Source organism: Dromiciops gliroides, chromosome 1 (genome assembly GCF_019393635.1).
Source record: "Dromiciops gliroides isolate mDroGli1 chromosome 1, mDroGli1.pri, whole genome shotgun sequence".
NCBI classification, from domain to species: Eukaryota; Metazoa; Chordata; class Mammalia; order Microbiotheria; family Microbiotheriidae; genus Dromiciops; species Dromiciops gliroides.
In genome coordinates this window covers 700,903,761-700,919,807 of record NC_057861.1, presented here as the reverse complement: position 1 = coordinate 700,919,807, position 16,047 = coordinate 700,903,761, and the positions used below count along the sequence as shown (strand labels likewise).

The following is a 16,047-nucleotide window of genomic DNA, read 5'->3' as shown; positions in this document are numbered from 1 at the left end:
CAGCTGGGTGAGCTGCTATCCAATTTTCTTCAATCTTTTCAGGATGCTTTGGGTAAGTTCTTCCTTCTCACTTTCTCTCTGTCAGTAACTCTTTTACCTGCTCCATATGTAATTATTAGATTGGTAGAGATCATCTTCTCTTTTCTTCTGCCTTACATGCAAATCATCCCATACACTACTGAAGTGTAGGTTATGTTCACAAAAGCATCAGAACAAACTTCAAGCATTTACAAAGAGATTCAATTCAGCAGGACCACTAGAAGAATCTCACTTGTTGGGTAGCCTATATCTCTTACGTAGGGTTTGCCTTCTTCCTCTAGTGTTTGGAAAGCCACGGCGATGACGTAGTCGATTCCTAGCATGTGCCAGAAATTGTGCTAGGCACTATTGGAAGTCATTTTTTCTTCCCCAAATTCCCATAATAGCTTGTATCTCCTCTTTTCGCTTTGATGCCTTACTTTGTATTAAATGTATTTTCAGATGTGGATTGTCTTCCCTATCAGATGATAATTTCCACAAGGGTAACAGTAATATCTTGGTGGCCCCTACCATAGGATTTTGCATTCAGGGAAAGGGAGTAAGTATTAAGTGCCTACTGAGTATATGGCACCTTGCTAAACACTACACTGATATTATTTCGTTTTGTCTTCACGACAGCCCTGTGATATAGGCGCTACATAGCAGTTATTCAACAAATATAGCAGTCATAGCTTGCCTTTGTTGAATGAATAAATAAAGGAATACAAGCAGTCATAATGCTCTGCTGCTGCTGCAGAATGTCAGGATTTAATGGTTATAGAATGAAGGCCTGTGCTAAGTGAGTCATCATCTTTTTCCCGTTGTGATTCCTTCCACAGTCCCCATTTCCCCTCTAGACATAAAAGCAAAAGGGCCTTTCTATGCTGATGTGCTCTCTTTACTGGGAGCCAGTGCTCCTGGCATAATAGAGCAGTCATGGCCCCCTAGCACCATGGTTCATAGCCTCATGGACTCTGAGGTTGGAAGGCATTCCAGAGGTTTTCTCCTATTTTCTACCCATTCCCCTCTACCTGTTTACTCACTGGGAATGGAGGCAGCAAGTATCTTCTAGGTATCATTAGTGACTGAATGACCCCATACTTCCATATCTAATTTTTTTTTTTTTAGTGAGGCAATTGGGGTTAAGTGACTTGCCCAGGGTCACACAGCTAGTAAGTGTTAAGTATCTGAGGCCGGATTTGAACTCAGGTACTCCTGACTCCAGGGCCAGTGCTCTATCCACTGCGCCACCTAGCTGCCCCTTCCATATCTAATTTTACAAAATGAATTTGCAGTTTTATTTCCCACTTTATTATAAACTATCTTTTATAATGAAATTTGGATGGAATGAAGAGGATGAATAGTTTAGTAATACTGTAGACACCCCAATTATTGAAGTTGTTCCAACTTGGTTAACAAGGGGAATGTACTGAAATACTAAGAAAATGAAATGATGTGCCGCTGCAGCATCTTTATGGGTCCCTGATCTAGGTTGTATTTGTGAGTTCATTTCCGTTTGATTGAGTGAAAGAGGCAGGACAATCTAATGGGAAAAACAGTGTGCTAGGAATCAGAAGGCCTTGGTTCTTGTCCCAGCTTCGCCACTAACTAGTTGTGTGACTTTGAGCAAGTTTCACTTCATGATCTTGGGTCTCAATGTAGGTGTTGGAGCAGGTAGTGTTTAATAGCCCTTCCATCACTAGGGTTTTAGTCCTCTGGGCCCTGGTTCTAGTGATCAAGATACTCTGAGCTCATGGCAAGAAGGGGAAAAGCAGTTTTCCTTTCAAAGGAATGGGATAGGGGGGCAGCTAGGTGGCGCACTGGATAAAGCACTGGCCTTGGATTCAGGAGGACCTGAGTTCAAATCCAGCCTCAGACACTTGACACTTAACTAGCTGTGTGACCCTGGGCAAGTCACTTAACCCTCATTGCCCTCAAAAAAAAAAATCAAAGGAATGGGATAAGAAGCAAAAAATAAAATAAAATAAAATAGAGTATTGGTTCTTGGGTTCCCAGATGTAAGCATGTGCTGCTGCATAAGTACTTTTTAAACAAAGTTTAGAATGGGGAGATCTTTTCTGAGCATGTGACATGTGTGAGCCAAGGGCTTCTTCAGGGCCTTGGGAAGCAGAGCCTTCCTGCTGGACTGTGTGTTCTGCCTCCATGCTCCTTCTGGTCAAGGGCAGGCCCTGCATTTTGATCTTGAATTTCTTATGTAACTGAATTGTCCCAGTAGGTTTAGAGAGATGTTTGGGCAGAAAGCATTTTGTGGTTTGGTTTGTTGATAACAGTTACACCTCTAGTGATTGTCTTTGAAGAGATCAGAGTATTCTGGAACAGGTTCCCTGACATCTTATAAGCTATCCATTGTTTAAGCAAAAATAAAGATGACAGACAAGACAACTGAGGCAATAAGCTGGCGAATGGACTTGATGGCCTAGCATCAATGGCTGAATTAGGTGTCTTTATGGTGCATGACCCAACATTTGATCCACAAAGCTCTGTGCCTGCTTAGTTTTTTACCTCATTAGCTAGAGAAACAGCACAGTGTCATAAAGAGAACACTGGTCTGTGGTCAGAAGACCTTGGCTGGAGGCCTGGCTCTGCCATGTAGTGGTTGGATGGCCAGAAGTGAGCTGGCTCACCTTTCTGAGTCTGAGTCTTCCTTTAAAAAATAGCATAATAATACTTGCACTGGCATCCCTTGCAGGGCTGTTGGGGGACTGAAGGTGCTACATAAGTGTGAGGCAGTGTTGTGATGTAAAATGCAGTGTTGTTAGCCTTTCAGTCACCACCATCACAGACTTTGAGTCCTTTTGCCAAAACACATCAATCTGGGGCAAAGAGCATTTGACTTTCCCCTCTTCTGACAGGGATAGAAAGGTGGTGCCTCCCAGGCAGCTCCCCAGGGTGGGGCTAGGCCGATTGTGCTGCTGAGCACAGGACAACTTCCATCTTTCTTGGGCGTCAGAGTGACGGAGGAAGCGCATTTCACAGCATGCCAAGGTTCATAACTCCTCCTGACCTCGCTTCACCCCCTGCCCCCAACCTTTGGTAAAAGAGATTGACAGCCAGTGCCCACTGGGCATTTGGGGACATTGCAGAACAGCTGCTTTTAAACCAGAGGAGCCCTCTCCCCAAACAAAGTGACATCCCCATCAGATTTTGCTAATGGGCTTAGACACATCTGACCGCTTGAACCCACACAGAGGAGGGCCACAGCCATTCCAAATAAACAATTGCATTCCCCACCGCCTGTGCTCACTCTGATTGAGGTGCAGGAGCCTAGCACATGGATTCCTTCCCCCTCTTGCCCATGTACATTACCAGCTGGGGCTGATTATACTTTTCAGGGAGAGAGGGAAGGAAGAAGCAAGTATCCACCTTGTCCTCAGAGTCATTTCAACCCCAGACTTCCTGAGGTCTAGTTAGGTCTAGATTTCTTAGACCCATTTGTTCCTAGCCCTGGGAAACGCCCTTTTGGAGCATTTGGCTTTTGGAATTCTTGGTTTGTTCACCTGTTTAATGATAAAGCCTGTGGGGTGCCACAGGAAGAATTTTGGTCCCAGAGTCAGGGACCCAGCTTTCTAGCGCTGCCTCTGCTGCTTCCTACTTGGTTGGTCTTAGACCTCGCAATTCTAAAATGTGTGGGCTTGGAAATGATTTCTAAGGCTCCAGACTGAAAATTCTTAGATCTTCTATCATTCATTTAGTCAACTAGAATTGAAGTGCCTACTGTGTGCTGGGGCAGCTAGGTGGCACAGTAGGTAGACCACTGGACCTGGAGTCAGGAAGACTCATCTTCCTTAGTTCAAATCCAGCCTCAGATACTTAGTGTCTGTGTAATCATGGGCAGGCTATTTAACCCTGTTTGTCTCATTTTCTTCATCTATAATATGAGCTGAAGAAGGAAATAGCAAACCACTCCAGTATTTTTGCCAAGAAAAACCCAAATGATGTCACGAAGAGTCCAGATACAACTGACAAGACTGGCCAACAAACTACGTCCTTGATGATCTACTAAGACTGGGGGAACACAAAACAATAGTCCTTATTATTGAAGAGCCCACAGTCTAATAGGGGAGATGAGCTGCAAATAATGATGCAGAAGCAAGCTATGTACAGGATCAATTAGGGCTAGTCTCTAAAATTAAGGAGAACAGAGAAAGGCTTCTTGCATCAGGTAGGATTTTAGTTAAGCTTGAAAGAAGCCAGGAACCTTGCAGGTGATGAGGAGGAGGGAGAGAATCCCAGGCATGAAGGACAGTCAGTGAAAGGGTCAGGAGCTGGAGTGCCAGGTGTGAGGAGCAGCAAAGAAGTCATTGTCATTGGGTCTTAGAATGTTTGGAGGGGAATGAAGTGTTAAGAAAACAGGGTAGGGGTGAGGGGGAGGGAAAGAAAACTGGGAAGATAGTAAGAGACCAGGTTAGGAAGGGCTTTCAGAGCCAAACAGAATTTTTAATATTTGAGGTAATAGGGAGCCACAGAAATTTATTACATAGGGTAGTGATATGGTCAGACCTGTTAGGAAGATCAGTTTGACAGCTGAGGAGGGGATGGATTGGAGTGGGGAAAGACTTGAGGTAAGGAAGCCAACCAGCAGGTTCTTGTAGTATCCAGGTGTAAAATCATAAGAACCTATCCTGGGGTGACTATAGTGTCAGAAGAATGAAAGGGGATGCATGAGAAATGTTATGAAAGGACTGGACCACGGAATGGATATGAAGCATGAGAGTGAGGAGCTGAGGATGACTTCTAGGTTGAGCACCTGCATGTTTGAGAAGATGGTGGCAGCCTTGACAGTAATAGGGAACTTAGGAAGAGGAGAGAGCTTGAGGGCAAAGTTGATAAGTTCCATTTTCAGACACGTTAAGTTTAAGATGTCTGTAGGATTTGCAGTTCAAGATGTCTAGTAGGCAGTTGGAAATCGAGAGAGAGGTTACAGCTAGATAAGGAGATATGAGTCATAACCATACTCTGCCATTGCATACACACATGAAAGATGGAGGGACTCCTTTTATGTGAAATGTTTGTTGCAGCTTTTTATAAACAGAGCTAACAGTAGGCAATTGAGGGGCACTGTTGATAAATTTCTTCCCTTTCATTCCTCCAACCCCCAAGTCTGAACACTCTAAATGAGTCAGACTCTCTCCCTAAAGTTTCAAGTATGCTTTCCCTGGGAATGATGGTATAAAAATTCAGGACACATTAGTGGTGCTGATAACCACTGCCACTCCTCAACACCACATTGCATTGTGAATTAGAGTCCTCACAACTTTAAGTTCCTGGGAAGAATGTGAGACAAGTCAGTGAGCATTATTAATTATGTATAGTATTCTTCTTAATTGAATGGACTTCAAAAGATCTCCTATGCTTAGTAAAAGATACCTTTCCAAACAATCTCCCATTAATAGAAGACAAAACTTTTAAAAATTAAGTAAAATAATTTATTTTCTAATTGGAGTTTTTGTTCAGAGAATTTGAAAGTGTTCTTATAGAAAGAATGACAGAACAAGTATAGTTTGTCCTTTTACTTCGCATCATGTTTGGGGAGTGTAGATGCGAAAGAGTCCCCTCCCTGCTGCATGTTTACTTAATTTTTTTTAATTTTTAATATCAATGGTTTTTTGTGTTTTTGTTTATGTTTTTTTTTTTTTGTGGGGCAATGAGGGTTAAGTGACTTGCCCAGAGTCACACAACTAGTTAAGTGTCAAGTGTCTGAGACCAGATTTGAACTCGGGTCTTCCTGAATCTAGGGCCAGTGCTTTATCCACTGTGCCACCTAGGTGCCCCTGCATGTTTACAATACTAGCAGACTCCTCTGCCAGCCTCTTACCCACTGCTTCTCATCTCACTGGTGCCTCCCCCCCAACTCCTGCCAAAGAGTTACAGAATTGTAACTCATATCCTGAATGTTGGAGGAGACTGTAGAACGAGACAGCAAGAGGGTTAAGACTTGCTACAGTGTCTTAGGATGCCAACTTAGAAAACTGCAAAGGAGAAGTTACAAGAGCAAGCCAACTCCAGCAAGTGGCAACAATGGAACCTCTGAAAAAAGACTAGGAAATACTGAGAGACTCTAGAAAATCGAGAATTAACTTAAGGCATTCAGGAATTTTTAAAGTACCTACGCTATGTGAAAGATGTTATTGTTGGTGTTGGAGATACAGAGACAAATACTGAAACTGTCCTGATCTTCAAGGAGCTTTCCTACAGGGAAACCATGCACTCCAAGATAAGGAGACACAGAACATATTCAAAGTTAATATAGGGAGATGAGGGCACTAACATGCAGGAAAGTCAAGCAAGGACATCCGTGGCAGTTGATACCAATGGTGCTTTTCAAGAAAATGGGGGTCATCAGGGGAGGAATTGGGGAGAAAAGGCCTTGCTAGAGATGGGACAATCTTTGTAAAGTCACAGGGATCAGAGTTGGAGAACAGAGCAAATGATGGGGAGGAAGGTGAGATGACTCTAGTTAGTAAGATAGATTGGGTTCACTGCCAAGGGCTTTCATTGCCAAATAGAGTAGTTTGCATTTGATCCTAGAGATGAGTCCAGGTGAAGCTTCTTGAGCAAGCACAGGAATTTATAAGGGCTCTACTTGAGGACTATCATTTTAACAGCTCCTTTTAAGGAAGATTGGAAAGGATAAAAAAAGTACCTGCATTCAGCAAATCTGTTAGAAGGCTTTTGCAGTAGTCCAAGGATGAGAGCCTGAACTAGGGTGGAGGATGTGTGAGTGGAAAGTAGGAGACATGTAATAAACAAGATTGGCCACCTGGCTGGCTGTTCGAGGAGGGAGTGTAGAGTAGAGCAAAGTGATTCTGAAGGTATGAACATAAGGTGACTGGAGGGAGGGTAGTTCATTCATCAGAAATAGGCAGCTTAGGGGGACAGACTGGTTTTGAGGGAAAGATAACAAGTTCCACTTTGGAAATGTTGACTCAGAAATGCTTATGGGATATCCAGTTGGAGATGTCTAAAAGGTAGTTTGTATTATGTTACTGGAACTCAGGAGAGAGTTGGATATGTGGCTCTGGGAGTTACGCGGATAAAGCTGCCATTGAGCTTGGGGGGTCTCCTTCATAATTGGATGTTTATAAACATTCTTATAACCATCATACAGTTAGTGCCTTTAGGCTCCTTGGCTAGGTCTTCAAGGAAGTATCTAGTAGCCAAGTGTACCTCAAGAAGACGAAATTTGGAATTAATGGATAGGTCAAGAAGAATGAATGATAAATCATTTATTAAACACTTGCTGTGTGCCAAGGACTCTGCTAAGCACTGGGTAGACAAAGATAAGCAAAAAAGATAGTCCCTTTCCTAAAGGAGCTATATTCTAATGAGACAAACCACACAGGAGGGGAGATAGAAAGGGAAGGGGGAAAGGGGGAAGGGGCAGCTAGGTGGAGCAGTAGATAAAGCATGGGGCCTGGATTCAGGAGGACATGAGTTCAAATGCAGCCTCAGACACTTGACACTTACTAGCTGTGTGACCCTGGGCAAGTCACTTAACCCTCATTGCCCCCCCCAAAAAAAAAGGGGGAGGGAGGGACAGTTAGGAACTGTATTTTAAGGAAATCATCTTGCTTATAAAATCTTAGTGCTTTATCTTTGGAGAATAAAGATATAGGCTCAGAGGTGTACTGTTGGAAGGGACCCCAGCAACATCTAGTACAACTCCTAGGCTAAAATCATATAGGAAGAAAGCTTCAGAGACTGGATTTAAGCCAGAGTCTTTTGGTTATAAAGCTCTAGGTGCTCTCCCCACTATTCCATTGGAATTTAAGCTTCTGAGGCCAGAGGTGTTTTCCCCCTTTCTATCTCTATCGCAGTTCTGGTACAGAGTAAGAACTTAATAAATGCTTACTTATTGACTGACTTGCCTGTTAATCTTTTGAGGCATCCTTGGCATTAATAAGATCTTGTGGGAATCGTTTTTTGTTGGGTCTGTTTAAATGTTTTTGCTTATTTGGACACATTGACTTTTAAAATGTGAGCTAATATTAGGAGACATTAAGGCCTCTTGCAGGTACCTGAATGAATGAGAGGCTTTTAACTCAGGTCAGGTGAAGTCAATGAGCCTTTATTAAGCATTTACCATGCACCAAGATGCTGTGCTAAAGACTGGAATACAGATACGAGCAGAAAGGAAGACAGACCCTGCCCTAAAGGAGCTTCCCTTGAATGCAGGGAGTCGATCCAGAAAGGAAGCTGAAAAGCAAGAAGAGGAAGAAGAGGAGAAAGGAATCCTCATTTGTGGGTATGGTAGAAAAAGTCTAGAGGGTGGAGCATTGTAACAGTCAGTACTGTAGTCCTGGGGGAGAATAAAGACAGTACTGGCCTCGGCATCCTCAGTAAAATGGAAGTTTTAGAAGGAACTGTCCAATTAGAGAGAGAAACTGCAGAGGCAGAGGGTACCTCTAATGTGAAAAGGCCAGGCATAGAGTGAGCTTCCGGGGGAGTCAGGGGTGCAGCCTGCACAGGAATGAAGGACTGGGCTAGCTGTCCTCCGTTGTCATCTGTGCTGGAAGCACAGCTACTTCACCCATCATCTCCATTCTTTAACCGTCATTAGTCTTGCTAACCATTTTTGCCTTTTCCCCAAACTCTCACCAATGCACTCTTTTTTTTTTTTTTAAAGTGAGGCAGTTGGGGTTAAGTGACTTGCCCAGGGTCACACAGCTAGTAAGTGTTAAGTGTCTGAGTCCGGATCTGAACTCAGGTCCTCCTGACTCCAGGGCCGGTGCTCTATCCACTGCACCACCTAGCTGCCCCTGTTCAATGATTTAAAAAAAAAACAAAAACTTTTCAGTCTTATGAATCTCTCCATTAGTTTTCACGATTTCCAATTTGGCATTTAATTGGAGGTTTTTTAATTTGTACTTTTTCTAGTTTTTTTTTAGTTGCCTGCTCTTTCTCTCTTTTAATGATATAAGCATTTAGAGATCCAAATTTCCTCCTGAGTATCAGTTTGGCTGCATCCCACAGATTTTGGTGTGTCGTCTCATTGTTGTCATTCTCTTTAATGACATTATTGATTATTTCTATGGTTTGTTCCTTTGACCCTCTCATTCTTTAGGGTTAGGTTATTTAATTTGCAATTAAGTTTTAATCTCTGTTAATCTCAAAGACCCTTTAGGGAATGTAATTTTTATTTCATTATGGTAAAAAAATGAAGTTAGGGTCACAACATCGAGCACACAGTGTCATTGTGAAGGGAAACAACAGTTTGATATAAAGAGTTATAGAAATGTGAGCTAACAATAATTATTATTGACCTGGTTGGTTACAGAGTTCAGGGCTGACTTGTTGGACCTGCTTTCATGAAAACAACACTTAGCCTAGGCTTATGTAACAAAGCATCTGGTTAAAGTCCATATGAAGAAGCTTGTTTTATAATACATTTATTTAGCAGATCTTTATTCATAATTAATGTCTATGGCATTCCAGATTCTATTCTTACAAATACTGAATTAATGAGTTTTGAATTGAAGTGGGTTTTTTGCTAAACATAAACCTCCCAAATATTTATATTGTAATTAGCCCTCTTTTTCCATAGACCACAGTTTCTTAGGGATAAATACATGAGGAGACTTGAACATACTAATGGATATTGAACTAAAAGTTGTAGGGCAGGAAAGAATACAAACCATCTTGATGGAGGTTCCTTTGGGCCAGGAGAATAAAGGTGACCGTGTAGGGAGGGTGGATGTCACCAGAGTTGCTCAAGGGGTGGGGGGGGGATAGGGATGATAAGGGGACAGAACCTGGCCAGGGAGGAGTTGGGGAGGGGGAGAAGAGAGGTTGTATTACTGTCTTTTGCTTTTACTTCGCCTACATTTCTTCTTGTATCTCTCCTCTTCTCCCTTCCTGAGAGCGATCCTTTATAACAAAGAAGTTTGTAAAACAAAACAAAAAACAAACAGTAAGAAGCCAAACAATCAGTACATTGAAAAGAATCTGAAAATAGACGCAATATTCCATTCCTTGGACTCCCCATATCAGCAAAGAAATGGTGGGAGGTTGTCTTCTTAAATCTCTTTTAGGGCCCAGCATGTTTTTTTCTGTGTTTGCCAGCATTACTTCTTAATTATTTGGTCATTGTTCTTTCTATTTGTGTTGTTTATGTATTTTTCTTGGTTCTGCCTCTTTCACTTTATATCAGTTCATGTAAGTCTTTATATATTTCCTTGTATTCACATTCCATATTTCTTATAGCACGGTAATATTCCATTACTGTGTCATATCACCATTTGTTTAGGTCTTTCCCAATCAATGGGAATCTACTTTGTTTTCAGTTCTTTACCACCACAAAAAAATGCTGCTATAAATACTTTGATATTCATGTATCTTTTGGGTGTGATTCCAAATTCTTTCCAGAGTGGTCATATTAATTTACAGCTCCACCAACAATTGCACCAGCTTTCCTGTCTTCCCGCAGCTCCTCTAACACTGACCATCCTCATCTCTGGTCATCTTCACCAATTTTTCTGGGTATAAGGTGAACTCAAGGTTTGTTTTAATTTGTGTATTTTCATATTATTGATGATTTGGGGCATTTTTTCACATGGTTGTTAATACTTTATAGTTCTTTGTTTGAGGAAGCCTTTATTCTATGAGGTAAATAGCAGGGGCACCTTTGGTCCAGGGGGAAGTTAGTGGGACTGTTGCTGGGGGGGTGGGATGAGGGGAGTGTAAATTGAGCTACCTTATCCCACACAATAGTAGCATTGATTGATGATGATTTGTGGTTCCAGAATTAGAGTGGATTTTGAAGAGAGGGTAGGCAAGGTGGTAGGAGCATGCTAGATACAATGTGGAACAGAGAGGAGGGCATAAAGTGAAGCAGGACTGGACTTTTCCTGAAATAATGGTCAGAAGAGGCAACTACCAACCAGGATTGAAGGTTTGAATTTCTTCTCATTGAGAAAGCTAAGGAGGAGATGGCTGGAAAGGTCTGAGAAAGAGAGGACTTTAAGAGGTGGTAGGTTTGATTCCATGGATTAGAGCACTTAGAGAAAGAAGTTGTGACCTAAACTTGATGATGTGTAAGAACTCAATCAAGAAGGGCCTTAACTACTAGTGGCTAAGAGAAGTAGCCTGGTGAGTCAGGGGGTGAAATGTATTGGGATTTGAGTAACTACATTGTGTCCTTCTAACTTGATGACCTAATTAGATATGTTCTCAAGGTCCCCCATTCCCTGGTAAAAGCAGGATTTTAACTCTAAATGTGTGATCTGTTGACCTACATTGGAGGAGGGTATTGGCATTGACAAAGAAAGACTCAAGGCTCATAATTCTAGATCCATGGGGCCTCCCAAAAGAGAAACCTCATTATCTCTTGGGTGATATCAATGGAAGGGGGCCAACAGCTATTGGAGAATTTTCTGTTCAAGAGGGCCTTTAGTGGTTTTTGTTCATAGCAATTGGAGACAGGTTTGGTGAAGGAATCTCAGGTGCTTTGTTTTTTTGTTTTTGTTTTTTTGGTTTTTTTGGTGAGGCAATTGGGTTAAGTGACTTGCCTAGGGTCACACAAGTAGTAAGTGTTAAATGTCTGAGGTCGGATTTGAACTCAGGTCCCCCTCCTGACTCCGGGGCTGGTGCTCTATCACTGCGCCTACCTAGCTGCCCCCCAGGTGCTTTGTTGAAAGGGTTTGAAGCTGAGTTGGGGAGTGGGAGAATAAAATTGGAAACTGAGACTGGTTCCATAGGTGTGATCTAAGGAAGGAGGGTGGTTTGATCAAAATGATAGCTGCCAAGGAAATCTGGGCAGTGGCATTGAGAATTGATGAGGACAGAATGGCACTGAAGATGGACATTTGGAAGATTATTGTGCCCTGGAAATTCTGTTAATAACTGCCGGTTATATAGTGCTATAAGGTTTACAAAGTAAGTGTTTTGTATGTAGTTGCATCCTGTTACCCTGTGATAAGCTTTGATGTAGTGCTGCAGATGATAAGTCATTGACATTTTTAAGAAGAAGAAAATGGGTTCAGGGTGGTTAGTGACTTGCCCCACAGTCACAAAGCTAAGAAATGGAGGAGCTAAAATTTGAAAAAAGATCTTCCTGACTCGAAGCCCAGCATTTTATCTACTATACCACATTGGCAGAAAGCAAGTGAAAGGGTTCTGAGTTCAGATTCATGGTCTTATTTGGTGTAGACTGGCCCCCAGCATGGTCTTTCTTCTTGAGTTGGCCTGCTGTGCGATGGTCTTCTGATTTAGCCACTCAAGTAAACAACAGTCACTATTGGCCCCCCATCATACCCAACATTCCCCAGAAGTTGAATTATGAGCTTTTGCTTCCTCCTTAGTTCCGGTCCTGGGCTTTGGTTCTTCTACCCCCTTTATTTTATGCTAACTAACAGGATCCATTATAGTACACTAGTTTCACTCACTCCTTTCTGTCCTAGCTTTTTTTTTTATATTAATGATGTGAAAAAAACCAAGAGCAATTGACTTAGTTCCCTTAAGAAAAAAATGGGCAAGTGTAATTAAATCTTTCCCAGCTCTTAGGCTGTTTCTTCAGATTTTCAGCACTTGAGAGAATGTTGACAACTGCTAGCTTACAGATGGCATATTCCTGCTCGGTCACCATACAGTATATTTCTCTTTTCTCTTCTGGTTACCCGTCGTAGTTATTTGATTTCATATAATTTTTTTAAGAAGCGTTAAATATTGCCTGGGTGCATATAAAGCCACTGTACCATTTAAACAAAAAATATTTGCAATTCTTTCTACTCTTAAAAAATGCACCAATAAAAAAAAAACTGTAAAAATATCTTTAATTGTTTACAGGCTCCAGCGTCCAATAATCACATGGAAAGAGTGGATGAGAATCTTTGCTGACAGTGCCTTATTAATTAATAGAACTTGCCTGCCTTTTGTTTGAAGTTTTTGCTAAAAAACCTTTCATTATACTATTTTCTGATTTATGAATAAATTTCCATCCATTCTTTTCTTTTTCTTCTTTAAAAAACATATTTCAATGAGTTGATTCAGATCAAGAGTCATTTAGAAAGCCCTGGTTTGCCATTGCAGGCTGTTGAAACCTCAGTAACAATATCATTTTGGTGCATCTACCTAATCAGACTTAAAATCTAAAGTGACCTTAAAGGCCCCTTTCAAACTGACCCCCCACCTGACCAATAATCCCTCTCTCTCCCCAGCTAACCAGGGGCTATTTAGCCTTCAATTGGAGGATGTATAGTTGGGCAAGGCCCACCCCTCCTTAGTTCGCATGTTACCTGTGCAGAATGAATGTGTCTGATTGTCAGAACATTTTTTCCTTATGTCAGGGTTAAATCTGCCTCTGCGGCCCTGGCCCACTGCTTCTCATTTTGCCTTTTGGAGTCGAGCAGAACAAGTCTAATCCAGCTTCCCACATAACAGCGTTCTGATCTCTGTGCCCCCATGGCTTCTCTCCCCCCAGACTGTATGAAGATGTTACACAGAAGAGAGTAGGCAGACACTTTGAATATTTTGAAACATACCCAGATACAGACAGGCACACAAACTCACACCCTGCTTTAATGTTTGAAATCCATTTGTCATCTCCACCAATCTGGAAGCTAGGAATGATGAGAGGAGTCAGGGGTCTCTCCCACTTGAGGAGTAGATAACATTGGTAGTTGCTAAAGCTAAGCAGATGCACCTTCTTTTTAACCATCTTCAGTAATTCCTAACCAAACCAAAATGGTGATCTTAGATTGTCAATTCATAAAGTAATTTTTGGTAGTGCTTAGTTCTGTTCAGCAATAATCCAAACATGAGGGTTTTCCTCAAGGATTTCAGAATTCTAGAAATTTAATCTAAGGATCACATCATTAGCATACATCTCTTAATCCCTTTAGAGGGGTATCCTTTGGGATTTGAATAAGACATTTGAATAGTAAGGGGTCTGGCTGGGTGGGATGGGATGTTGAGGCTCTGGGCCTTTCTACTTAGAAAGGAAATTTGAATAATGTCTTTAGGGAATTATTTCTCCAGTAATCCCAGGGAGTCCAGGTAGTATCACTTTGCAGTTTGGACTTAAGGCTAGAAAGGATAAGAAACTTAAAAAAAGTTTTAGCTGTTTAGTTTTAAGATGTACCATTAATATTTACATTCTGCCTTTTGTTACTGATTCGCTTTCCTATTTTTTAAAAGGTAAGGCTTTGAATATGGACTTTCTATGTTTTTAGGAGGGAAAAGAAAGCATTTCTCTGGAACATCTCTCATTCTTAAAACAGACAAAAACTTGTGTCGAGCTTTGGATTCTGAGAAGGGCTCTGGAAAAAGCACCTTGTGCTTCCAGATTCCCTTGAGCCTGTGGCTGCGTCAGGCTGCTGGGCTCTTGGAAGGGCAGCAGTATTCTTCTTTTTGAAAGCTCTGGGTGAAGTGCTCCTGCTGAACTGCTGTGATGGGCGGAAGGTCAGGAGTTTAAGAGCTTGTTTTATTCAAGACCAGGGAGAAGAGACAGGAGGTGGGAGTGAGTTGGTTTTATATGTGTATATATGTATTTTCTTTTAGTTCATGAGGGGAGCAGTTGGGCAGGGAGGGAAGAAAGCCAGAGGGAAAGCTGCCAAGCTGAGCACCACTAATACAAACCATACGCTACATCTCTTCAACACGTGTGCTTAATGTGATCCTCACAGGCAGGAAGGTAGCCTGGTCAGCGCTGTTGATTTAACTCTTCAACTGCAGAATTTAGAAAGATCACAGCTTAGCAGTCTTAAGTACCACACACTGTGTTTGTGTTCCAGGGTTCCAGTGCCACGGGCCACAGCACTAGCTCTAGGTACTGGATTCTCTGTCTATAAAATGGAAGTAACTGTTTATTACTCACTTCACAAAGTGTCACAGAGATCAAGTACTGAATAAGTTCTCTCTGTAAACCCAGCCTTCTCTAGGATTAGTCTGAAAGATGGATCTTGCTTTTCATCACTAACAAGACATCCTCATAATAGTTGCTTCCGATCATAAATTGTGATGCTTGGAACCTCTGGCCGGTTCGTTTAGGTGGTTGACCACGCTGTTAATGAGATAATCATTTTAGGTTCCAATGAAGCCAGCCTCTGCGTGGGCCAGTCACTGTTGTTCTCGTAATTGTCTCCCAAATGTGTGCCATGACCATGAGGAAACTACATGAAAGAGTTTGGATAGTTTAATGCAGACACTTCACCAACCACTTGGAAAACAGATTTCTAGTCCATACCATCCTTAAGTTATGTCAGTAACTTTTCTTTGTAAGTGAAATGCTACACTAAACACATTGGGACATCAATTAGGAGTCTCATCTAAGCAGCTTCCTTGGGCTTACAGTGCTTTATCTGTTAAAGGGTCCTCTCACCAGAGCTGTTGTGCACCTTGATTGATAGCACAGTACCTCAAAATGCTATTTATACCGTGGAATAATTCCTAGAGAAATCTGAGTTTTTCTTATTACCAGGGCAGCAAGGTAGAGCAGTAGATAGAGTGCCAGGCTTGGAGTCAGGAAGGACTCATCTTTCTGAGTTTCAAAATGCAGCTCTAGACACTAGCTTTGGTCACCCTGGGCAGCCACTCCAGTATCTTTGCTAAGAAAACCCTAAATAGGGTCACAAAGAATCTGACATAATTGAAATGACTGAACAACAATTTTATTACTAGAGGCCTTATTACTCTGATTAGATCCATCACCCTATAATTCTGATTCTATGATTTTATAAACTCCATTTTCCTTTCATAAATTTCTCCTTTCCCTTCTTTTTTAACTTCTTTTTAATTCCATTTCCTCTCTCTTGCCCCAGGGCAGAGCAACTAGACTTTTATTATTAGGTCTAATAGTTTCAGTTTTTGACCTTCATGGGAAAGGTGTCCTGAAATTATCTTGCATTGGAGCCAACTAATTTTAAAAGTTTTATATACACATATACTTATATGTATGTATATAATCAATTTTATCTCCAAATATATCCTTTCTCTCTTTCCCAAAGAGTTATTCTTTGTGACAAAGAATAACTAATCAATCAAAAATGAAGAAAGGGGTAAAAAAGCAGTTCA

At 41.6% G+C, this 16,047-nt stretch overlaps 1 protein-coding gene across 2 annotated transcripts in view; it reads left to right on the top strand.

Moving 5' to 3' along the window:
* EEFSEC (eukaryotic elongation factor, selenocysteine-tRNA specific) overlaps positions 1-16,047 on the top strand; it is a 296,244-nt gene that overhangs the window by 102,330 nt on the left and 177,867 nt on the right. The gene's annotated exons all lie outside the window — the stretch shown is intronic.